Source organism: Anser anser, assembly GCF_964211835.1.
Source record: "Anser anser genome assembly, chromosome: 4".
Lineage (NCBI taxonomy): Eukaryota > Metazoa > Chordata > Aves > Anseriformes > Anatidae > Anser > Anser anser.
In genome coordinates, this window is record NC_139724.1 from 78,041,283 (window position 1) to 78,051,374 (window position 10,092).

Below are 10,092 nucleotides of genomic sequence, written 5' to 3' on the forward strand. Positions count from 1 at the left end.
TATTAGATTTCCTGCAAAAACTACAATCTTTCATTAAAAGTTTTATATCAAGGAACAGTGGTCCGCCAGCAGTTGTTGAACTAGAGCACAATGAAATGCTCTAACCTGGCTTGCTTTCCCCAAAAAGGGGATTGAAACAGATGAGTGAATTCCTGTAATGCTGAATAATAAGTGTGAGCAAAATAGCCTATGGCAGAGTAGACTAGCTTGTGTGATAGCCCAGGGCAGGAGCACATGAGGAGAGGCAGACAAGTCTTAGTTTCATCATTCATCCCTCCCTGAAGAGGGACTCACTGTTTCCATTCAGCCACCAGCAGCAGAAAGAGGAAAAGCATCGCCGGGATGGTCAGGTTGGCAGGGCTAGAGGAGAGCCTTGGGCCACGGGGAGGAAGAGCAGCTGAGCACAGGGGCGCTAGGAGAGCTGCTGGCAACGTGGTGAAGGTGGGAAAGCCGGCCCCAGGTCCAGGGAGGGAGGTAGAAATAAATACCCCTCCAAAATCCCTGTTTCTGGTCAGAATGGTTCGGTGCTGGCTGCAGCTGGTTGGGGCTGGGACCCCAGAACCTCCCCGTGGGCTCGTCCCTCACTCAGTCCCCAGCCAGGGGGGTCTGGGCACCACCTCCCCCCTGCCCACCTCTGGCCCTTCCCTCACACAGCAGGTACCGCTCCCAGGAGGCTTCAGATCCGAACAGATGTGGCAGCAAGGAGCTGGGGAAAGATGATAATCCTGCCCATCAGCAATCAAGGACTGAGCCACGGCCCACCTACGGACTCGCCACTGTCCAGCATCCAGCCTTGGATCTCCTTCCAGCTGATACCATACACAGGCAGCCTGTTTAAGAGCCTGTCTTTTGGACAGAGCCTGCTGGAATCCGCACTGTTTTTACTACTTCTTCAGGCCAGTTTTTCTCAGGCTTGGCCAGCGCCCCTGATTCCAGCCTCATATCACACTGTAGTATCGTTTAATTTTATTCTCGGCAGCTGCTTCAGCTTCCAGGAGGGATAGACTGGAACTGAGTATTTTCTTGGAGAGGCCTCTTGCTTCTGGGGTTGGTATTGGTTGTGCAGCCAACCTGAGTTTCATCAGGAACAAAGGAATGAAAACCTCACACCAAGGTCTACATTGCTTCATCATCGGTCTAGCCATCTGATGTGAAATAAGGGAAAATGTGGTCCTCTGGAGATAGACCCTCTCTCTTCACTGCCGTATTTTCCCACCTTGACCAAGGATTTCCTGGCCTGCTGCAACACATGGAGGGCACATCCATGCCCTGTGTCAGTAAGCTGGCAGTGCTGTGTGTGCTGGGCACGCTGCCTGTGCTAGCAGCCCCTGCCTCTCCTGCTAGAAACCTGCCTCTGACAATCCCCGCTACCGCTGCCAGGCCTCAGCTGGCAGGAGCACAGGCGTCTCTGCTTGTGCTCCGTCTCGTAATGTCACCACACCCTCAGCACACGCTGCCCGGGTGACAGCGCTCCTACAAACCACGGGGAAGCATTGCATCAGAACAGCTCTCATCATCTCCCAGTGAAGCTCGGTCTCTTTACCCAGCCATTCACTTGCTCCCTGGCCAAGCAATGTGCCTGTGCACGTACAAAAAGCCAGGAGAAGGATGGCAGCCCAGTGGTTAAGGGGCTTGCTATCTCAGTGACCCATTTCTGTCCCCTGTCCAGGCAAGCTCTCAAGCTGAGCCATGATGAGCAGTGCAGATATTGCTGCCAGCTCCAGCACGTGTATAAGGAAATGGTCCCAGGAAAATGATTATCCCCCTGGAAGGAAATGTGGAAGGCGTATTTGAGCAGCACTTGGCACTGCGCATCTACAGGAGAGATATAAGCTTGGAAGGGAGCAGGCAAAAATATTTCCAGGACTGTTAAACAGAGTGACCACCCTTTCTGCAAGATATGGTGCCTTGGAAATCCTGTGACCAGCCTACACTGGGAAATGTCTTCTGCTTAGCAGCAGCTTAGACAGTGAAGAGAAACCCTAGGTCCAGTTGAATCTGCAAAGGGAATTTGGTACTGGGAGGATGAATACCTATTTTCTTTTTGGAAAGTAGACCAGGCTCACCCACAGACTCTGGCAAGGAGCCCCACAGGAGCCATACAAGCTGGGAAGGGGGTCAGGGTTTTGGTTTCACGTCTCGTTGGAAATATGGCACGCACCCCTCATTCCTTCCCCCAGCAACATTTTGCTTCATGCTGACTTGGGGGAAGAGCACGGCCCCTGCCAGGCCAGCCCCTCTCTTCCCGCAGCACTGCGGGCTCTCCGCGGAGGTCGGCTGCCCAAGAAGTGGCAAAGGGGCCAAATCTCTGTAGGAGCTGCTGAGAACACAGCTGGAGGTGGCAAGGCTCACAGACGAAAAGCGACTTGCTGACAACGTTCAGCTAACGGGGGTTTTTTTTGGCCTTTTTTTTTTTTCTTCCAGATCCAAGGAACTCCCTGTTCTTTGCACTCCAGAAGCTTCTGGCACAATAAAAAAAATAGAGCCGAAAGCCATGCATGGGAGCTGGCAAACAGAGGAACAGAAAGGCAGGTGGGGTCCTGCATGTCCATTCCTTTACTTTCTGGAAAGCGCTTTCCACGTGGTGTCCTTGAGGGAGCTGTAAGGGCTGGGACCGAAGACAAGGCTGATGCCGTTAGCAGCTTTCTGCTGCAGGCTGGGAGGATGAACCCTTTCCCTCGGTCAGCTGCCACGAACTTTTCCCAGAATGACTGAGCCGGGCAGGCTGTCTGGGAGCTGTAGAAACCTGGAGCCATCTCTCCTGGAGCGCGTCCTTGCATGAGCTGTGATCCAACTGCTGAACAAAGCTCGCTTTGCTTCAGCCACTGCTGCGAATTAGTTTTTCATGGCCGAGTCATCCACCACCTTCTCCACACACCTCTTGCTTGTATATAGTCCGTGTAAGTGCTAGGGGACGGTGCCATAAAGGAGCGGTGTAACCCTCCCAACCAACAGGCTCCAGAGCTTCGCGTGTCAGCTGAAAGCCACGGGCCACACAGCTTCTGCCAGAGGACTTCTGGAGACCATTGCCTTCAGGAAGGCACGGAGACCAATTCTTCAAGTGCAAAGCTTGTTCCTTCTCTGGAGCAAAGGGCCTCTGAAAAGGAGCCAGTGTTGTTTTAGCCACCCAGAGATGCCAAGCCAAAAGCTTTAAAAAGTTATATGGTAAAAATTCAAGCTGGTGCTTTGCCTAAGTACAGGGGATGTGGAGCCTTCTGATGAATATTTCATGATTGTTTCCTAAATTCTGAGCTTATTCATGGATGTAGCATGAGGCTATACTTTCATTTGTCTTTTCTAGTTCTACCACCCAGGGGACAGTCTGAGATCTCTTTGTGCCTCCTAATTTCTTCTGTTAAAGTCTTGAACCAAATTCCACTTGACATGTATTAATATGAATGATTTCAGACTGGATCTGGCCATAAAAACATTGAAAATTTTTACTATCAAACCAAACTTCTTCTTATTTTTCACAAATAAAGAGAATTATCTTTAAGTCTTGTTAAGGTGAGCATCCTCTAATTTGTGTAATAAAGTTCATTGAAAACCAGAAACTGAATATTTAGCTTTCTTATGTATAACTTCACTTTTTACCCTTTTACTTGCTGAAAATTCCCAGGAAATCCAATAATTCAAATTAAAAAAAAAAAAATCCACAAAAGATGTTTGCTGACAAAGCCATTTATCTCTAAGCACATGAAATCTGACCTACCCGAGCCTTACGTGAAAGCAGCCTTTGACTCCATAATGAAGACTAAAAGGGCTTTTGTTCAAAGAGCTACTTTTTCAAAGTGGTCTAGAAGGCTCATGTATCAGTGGATTGGCCCGAAAATTGCTGCAGTGCCTTTGTAGCTGAGGTGGGTCTCGTGCAAATCTGAAGTCACCGTCTCTGGTGGCTTGGGACAGACCCTTCCCTAGTCAACATCCTGGGCATTTCTGGCATGTGATTTTTACTATTTCTCCTCTAAAGCTGCAGACAAAACAAACAGGTGGGACCCGACCCAAAAAATGAGATCATTGTCTTCATCCGATCCGGGGAACATCATGGAGAGCCTTCCCCCCTCGTGGCAATGTGAAGTGTGTTTCCTTCTGGTCCCTTCAGACTGCCGCCGTGTCCAACATCTGGTGCACAGCTCTGGAGATGTCTGAGCGTTCAGGGCTCAGGTCCCTTCTGTAAAGCTCTTTCAAAGCCTTGCAGCTGGAGAAGCTGAAGCCTTGGGCACGGTCTGTAAGGCAGACGTGACCTCCCCTCCAGGCTATCTGGGTAGCACTGAATTTGTGTCCCAAGCTGCCCTGGGAAGAAGGGAAGCAATGCTGAAAAATCTGATTTTTTCCTTACAGTCAGTGCCTGGGTGAAGTCCTGCCCCGAGGACCAGATTTCAACATGCCAGAGCCTCGCAGCCTGGAAGGAAAGAACAGAGCGGGGTGTCCAGGCATTCAGCCAGACCAGGATGAGCCCAGTTTGTCTCCTCAAGAGGTTATCCCTCACAGCTGAGCTAGTCTTTGGTCTTGGGACAGGAGGAGCCTGCAGATGTCACAACAAAGTCCATCCTGAGACCTTCCTGGTGCCAGAGAAAAAAGCTTTAGGAGCGGGGAGCTGGTAAGAGGCAACAAGCCAGACAGCAATCCTGACCAGTGGAGACCGTTGTATGGGCCAAAAATTTCCCACCCTGTCCTGAGATGAGAGCGCATAAATAAGGACAGGAGTGTCCCTGCTGTCCCCAGGCAGGGCTTGAGTCCCAGGAGGGTGGGCTGCGATGGGGATGGGGACACCACGCGGCTCCATGAAGGGCCGTTTTCCAGCAAGGTGCGCATCTGCTTCACGAGCACCAAGTGGCTTTGGCAGGATCTCCACGCCTGACAGCTTTAAACACAGCACAAAGGAAAGGCTGTTTAAAAAAAGAAAAAAAAAAAAAAGTCCTTTTTTTTTTTTTAAAATCTTCACATTTAAAACTCTTTTTATTGCCCTCATTGCTTAAGATAGCGTTACCATAAATCGACTCGACCATAACATTATTTGGAAACCAAAAGGATTACCACATCTATTAGAATATTTAAACCATATGTCTGGGGTTCAGAGCTCCCAGTCCCACAGTGCATGCACAAACTGGCCAGCAAGGCTTCTGCTCCTGTTGGCAGGGAGCTGCTAGCTTCACAGAGGGGAGGACTGTGTCCCTGCATTGATGTGGCAAATTGGGCATTTCTTTGTTCTTTTATGGCAGCATTTAGCCAGGGACCATGATGCAATTTATCAATAACACCAAAGCCACACAACTCCACTGTCCTGTTGCCAGCAGCAGCATGAAGCCTGCTGTATCCCACACGGTGAGTGACTCCAAGTTAATAGAGACAAGATGGGGACGGAGCACGTAAGCTCACCTGGTTCCTCCAAAGTGGACCTATAGTGGACCAGTCCCTGATGTCTGCCTTTAGGAATCCAAGTTAAGACCAAAATGACTTTTCTTAAGGGGAGACCAAAGTGCAAGTGAGCAGAAAGCAGAGAGAATACCTCTCAGTGCATATTCCCCCATTGATAACTTTTTTTTCTTTTTTTTTCTTTTTTTTTTTGCTGTAACACAGGAAGGAATCAGTTCCCCCTACCAAAGAGTGGGGGAGGTAGCATCCAATGGCCTGTTGTTGGTGAGGAGCTCACTGCATTTCCATTCTACAGACCCAAGGGGTGCTCCTGGATGATGCCCCTTACATCCTTACGCTTCTCCAGGAAGATCACAAGCTCTCTGAGCATCTGTTGTCACCACAGATCCCCTCTGCTCCAGCTGTTTGCAGGATCCCTGAGCCAGCAGCAGTCCCCCAGATGCTCCCTCTCCTCCCTCTGAAACCCAGAGCAACTCCTCGGGTGCACTTTGTGGTCCGACAGGGATGTGTAGAGATGCTCCCAGCCACCAACGGAACGGATGGATCTCCAGATGACAGAATTGGCATCTTCAGCCTGTCTTCCCACCTGCGCTGGGGGTTGTGAAGCTCCAGAGCTGTCCAACCACCCCTGCCTCTACAGAGGACAGCGAATGGCCCAAAATCCTCTGCCTATCAGCACTGGTTCTGTATGGTGCCAGACCCAGCAACAACACACGAAGGTCAGCTCCTTTGGAAAGAAGAGAAATCTTTCTTGGAATATTTTTTCCCACAGCCTGTGCAGAGAAATGGCCACATTCAGCTGGGATCTTAAGGCAGGTCCTAATGCCTGCTGTGCATATTTTAATCTATTTTACCTCCTGTGAGAAGTAGCTGAGGGAGCTGGGGTTGCTTAGATTGGAGAAGAGAAGCCTCAGGGGAAACATTATTGTACTTTACAATTACCTTAAAGGAGGTTTGTAGTGAGGCAGGGATCGGGCTCTTCTCCTAAGCACCAGGTGATAAGACAAGTTGCACCAGGGGAGGTTTAGGTTGGATATTAGAAGAAATTTGTTCACTGAAAGGGTTGCAAAGTATTGGAACAGGCTGCCCAGGGAAGTGGCAGAGTCACCATCACTGGAGGTCTTCAAAAAACATGTAGATGTGGTTCTTAGGGTGGACTGGGCAGTGCAAAGTTAAAGGTTGGACAACATGATCTTACAGGTTTTTTCCAACCTAAATGATTCTATGATTCTATCTTCATTCAGAAATGGCTAACTGAATGATTTCACTTAAAATAATAAATAATAATCTGCTTTCCTATAGCAAGGTTGATTTTAAATTACATCATTTCGTAGAGTGGCGTTAGACCACGGCCATACAAACACCTGCACTGACACAGCAGGGTTTGGGAGAGAGCAATGGTGGGGACGCCGTGGCAGGCCCAGGGGACCTCCCTAGCCAGGTTTGGTGAGGACGGAATAGCATCTCATCATAGCAGCCAGGCACAAAGCAGGCTCTGCTGTGAAACAACAGGTACGTAGGACCCCAGTTACAATAACATTCACCTGGAGGGTAGGTGACACCGCCAGAGAGCAGGTAGGTAGAGACGGTGAAACAGCAGATTAGGTGAGCTATAATGGAGCGATAAACATTAAACTGCCACCTGAATGAGGTGAGTTGGCACCTAATTTTAAGGCCCTGTTTCAAACATTTATGAGCCTGCCATTTTCCAACTATCTGGTCTGAAGTTTTTCATGTCGTGTCTGCCAAAAGCAGCATTTTTCTAGCTAAGTTCCAGCAAAAGTGGCTCTGCCATTTTTGAAAATCACATTTGCTAAAAATAAGCTACCTTGCACACACGGAAAAGGAAGATCCTACAGCAATTTTCCTGAGAAATTCCAGCTGGAGAGAAACAACCTGAAGACATGTTCAAGATAGCTGAGCTATGAATATCCATCCAATCCTGCTTAAAGCCAGTGCCCCAAAAGAAAGATGCCCCAAAGCAGGGCCACCGCAGCTCGCAGGGCTTTCCCAGGTGGTGCTGCTCATGGCTCGATGTGGCTCTGGAGATAAGAAAATCCATCCCAGTGTTCCCATTGCGGCCACCAGGGCTGAATGGGCCACGGGAGGGCAGCTGGGTCTGAAGAAGGATGGAGTAGGTGAGGAGTAGGCTTTGGAAGAGAAAAAATGAGATTTGAAAAAAAAAAATAGTTTATGTGGTTTGGTAGGACGAAAAGCCAGATCTCAGTTTGCAGAGGGAGAAGTTCAGGAGAAGTTCACCAGGAGAAGGTTTGACACCAGGTTAAATGGTCATACATGAGATGGTCTCATTCACTCACCCTCCCTGTCACCACATGTGAATTGTGTAACCAAAAATCTGAGGAATAGGAGAGATAATGAATCAAATGGCAAGGCAGGGACACCGGGAGTGACTGGGGAAGGGCACTGGGCTGGGGAGCAGGAGAAGAAGGGCATTAAAACGAGGGCAGTTGGTGCTCTCAGGCACAGAGATGAGCCGAGGGCTGGCGAGCAGACCCTGGGATGGTCTCGTGGTGAAGACAGCGGAACACCAGACAGAGGAAACAGACTCTTCTGACAGGAGATATGTGTCCACACGTGCTTTAACAAACCTGCCTGGGAGGCTCGGCACATCTTAGCCATGCACTGCCTAAATCTGCCAGGTGGTAGCTGGGGCACTGCAGTGTGGGCAGGAGGTACTGCCGGGAACTTCCCCATCCTCCCCTCCTGAGCCTGCTCGTTAAAAGGCCCTGAGACAAATCCATGAAATGGGCTTCAATGCTTGGGCACGCTGGAAAATTGACTGCAGCCCACTTTTTCTGGGGCCTGAAACAGAGCATGGGCACCATCTCACCTTTCTTTTTTAAATCTTTAAGTCTTTGCTTCAGCTCCTAGGAGGCAAAACAGTCTCATCTGCAAATAATGATAATAACAGTAATAGTAATAACAACAAGAAGTGGATGTCTGCGCAGTGGGGCCATAGAGGCACCCCTGGAGAAGCCCCGCGGGCACAAAGCGCCCTGCATCCAGCAGGGTTGTGCTGGGGCCGCCTGCCCAGCACATGTGGGCTGTGCCCAGCCCTGATGTTGGATCTTCGAGGCACGGCTGCACGTTCAGATCTCAGCAGGGGATGGGAAATTGGGCATCTGAGACCTCTCGGCTCCATTTTTCATCCCAGGTAGGATTTTTTCCTGGATTAACAAGGGGGGGTCTTCTCTCCCATCGGCCTCCAAGCCTTTTTCCAGCATTGCCTCCAGTCTGGCAAGCAGGCTGAGAGTGTCCTGCTGGGGTGGAAGATGTCTTGAGGGTGAAATGGAGAGGAGATGCCTGAAGAGGCTGAGGTGGGGGAATTTCCCAAACAGGGCATTAGCTGGGGTGGGGATGGCATTATATCAGGAGCTGCCTCACCCCAGGTGCTTGGTCACGGGCTGCTCTGCCCGGCTGTTGTCAAGGTGCTGGTGCGTGGTGCTGGGCCAGGCTGGGGCTGGCTGGGCTCTGCCTCTCCCAGTCACCCCAGGCTGTAAGGCACTGGGAGGGGAGCCCAGGGCTGTGTTGCACAGTAGGGTTTAGCCTCCAGCTCCAGCCTGAGCCTGATTTCTGCCTCATCTGCAATGGAAGGGCTCCCTCTGATGCAACCAGCAATCCTCTCTGCCTCTTCCATTTATTTTTTTCCTTTCCTCTTTTACTTTATGTTTGAGGTTTTTTTGTTTTGTGTTTTTCCTCCAGAAAAGGCATCTTTTTTGCCACGTTCATGTCTGCTCCACAGGGGAGGACAAGGCCCACCCTCACCTCTTCTGTGTAAAAAAACCATTCTGTATTCCCCACCCCGCACCCTGCATTTCCATGGCCACCCCAAGAGAGACCAAAATCCCAGGAAACCTTCCCCACGAGGGCAGGGCAGTGATCACCCACCTCAGAGAGGGTCACCAAGCCTCAGCCCTTTGAAACCGTGCAGCTTCTTGCGGTAAAGTCTGCTGGTGGGGCCTGGCTGTGCAAAGGCAGCAAGGAAGGCTGCAAGCCTCTGTGTCCTGAGACCTCCTGCTCTGCTGCAAGTGAGCCTGAGTTAGATAATGTCCCAGCATCTGAGTGGAAAGCCCAGCACTCCCACATTGCTCTTACCTGTTTCTAACTGGGGTCAGACCCCATCCCCCTTGGTAAAATGGGGGAAAAGTTCTGGAGAGGAGCTTTGGGATGGGGCAGGTTGGATATCTGCTCCCTTACCCAGGAGACCTGCTCCAACAACCCTCTGCTGCTCAAGGTGCTGCCTGCCCTCTCACCAAGCAGTTTTCCTGGTTATTTACAGGCTGAAAGACAGCAGAAGAAAGGACCTGAAGTCTGCTTCCCCGGACCTTGCAAAAGGTCATCAAATAGATGTGCCCAGAAGAGGCAACCGGGCTCCCCCTGGGCATCCACCAGCAGGAAGGTCGGGGCCATTCCCTCCTGCTCGCATGTCCTCCGTCCTCCCCTGCCTGTGCTGCTGCCCCAGGGAGCATTGCCCCGCATGGTGAAATGGCCACAGGGATCAAAGGTGTGCTGCAGTGCAGCAGCTGTGGTTATGGATGTCTTACAGATGTGGAGGGGCACGGCTCTGCGTCCAGAGCTCGCTCACCTCGCGCTCGCAAGGCTGATCTGGCAGGGGAGGGTTTGAGAGTTCCCACATGATTTTTTTGTTTGTTTCATCTTTTCCTTTTTTTTTTTTTTTTAATTAAGTTTCTCCTG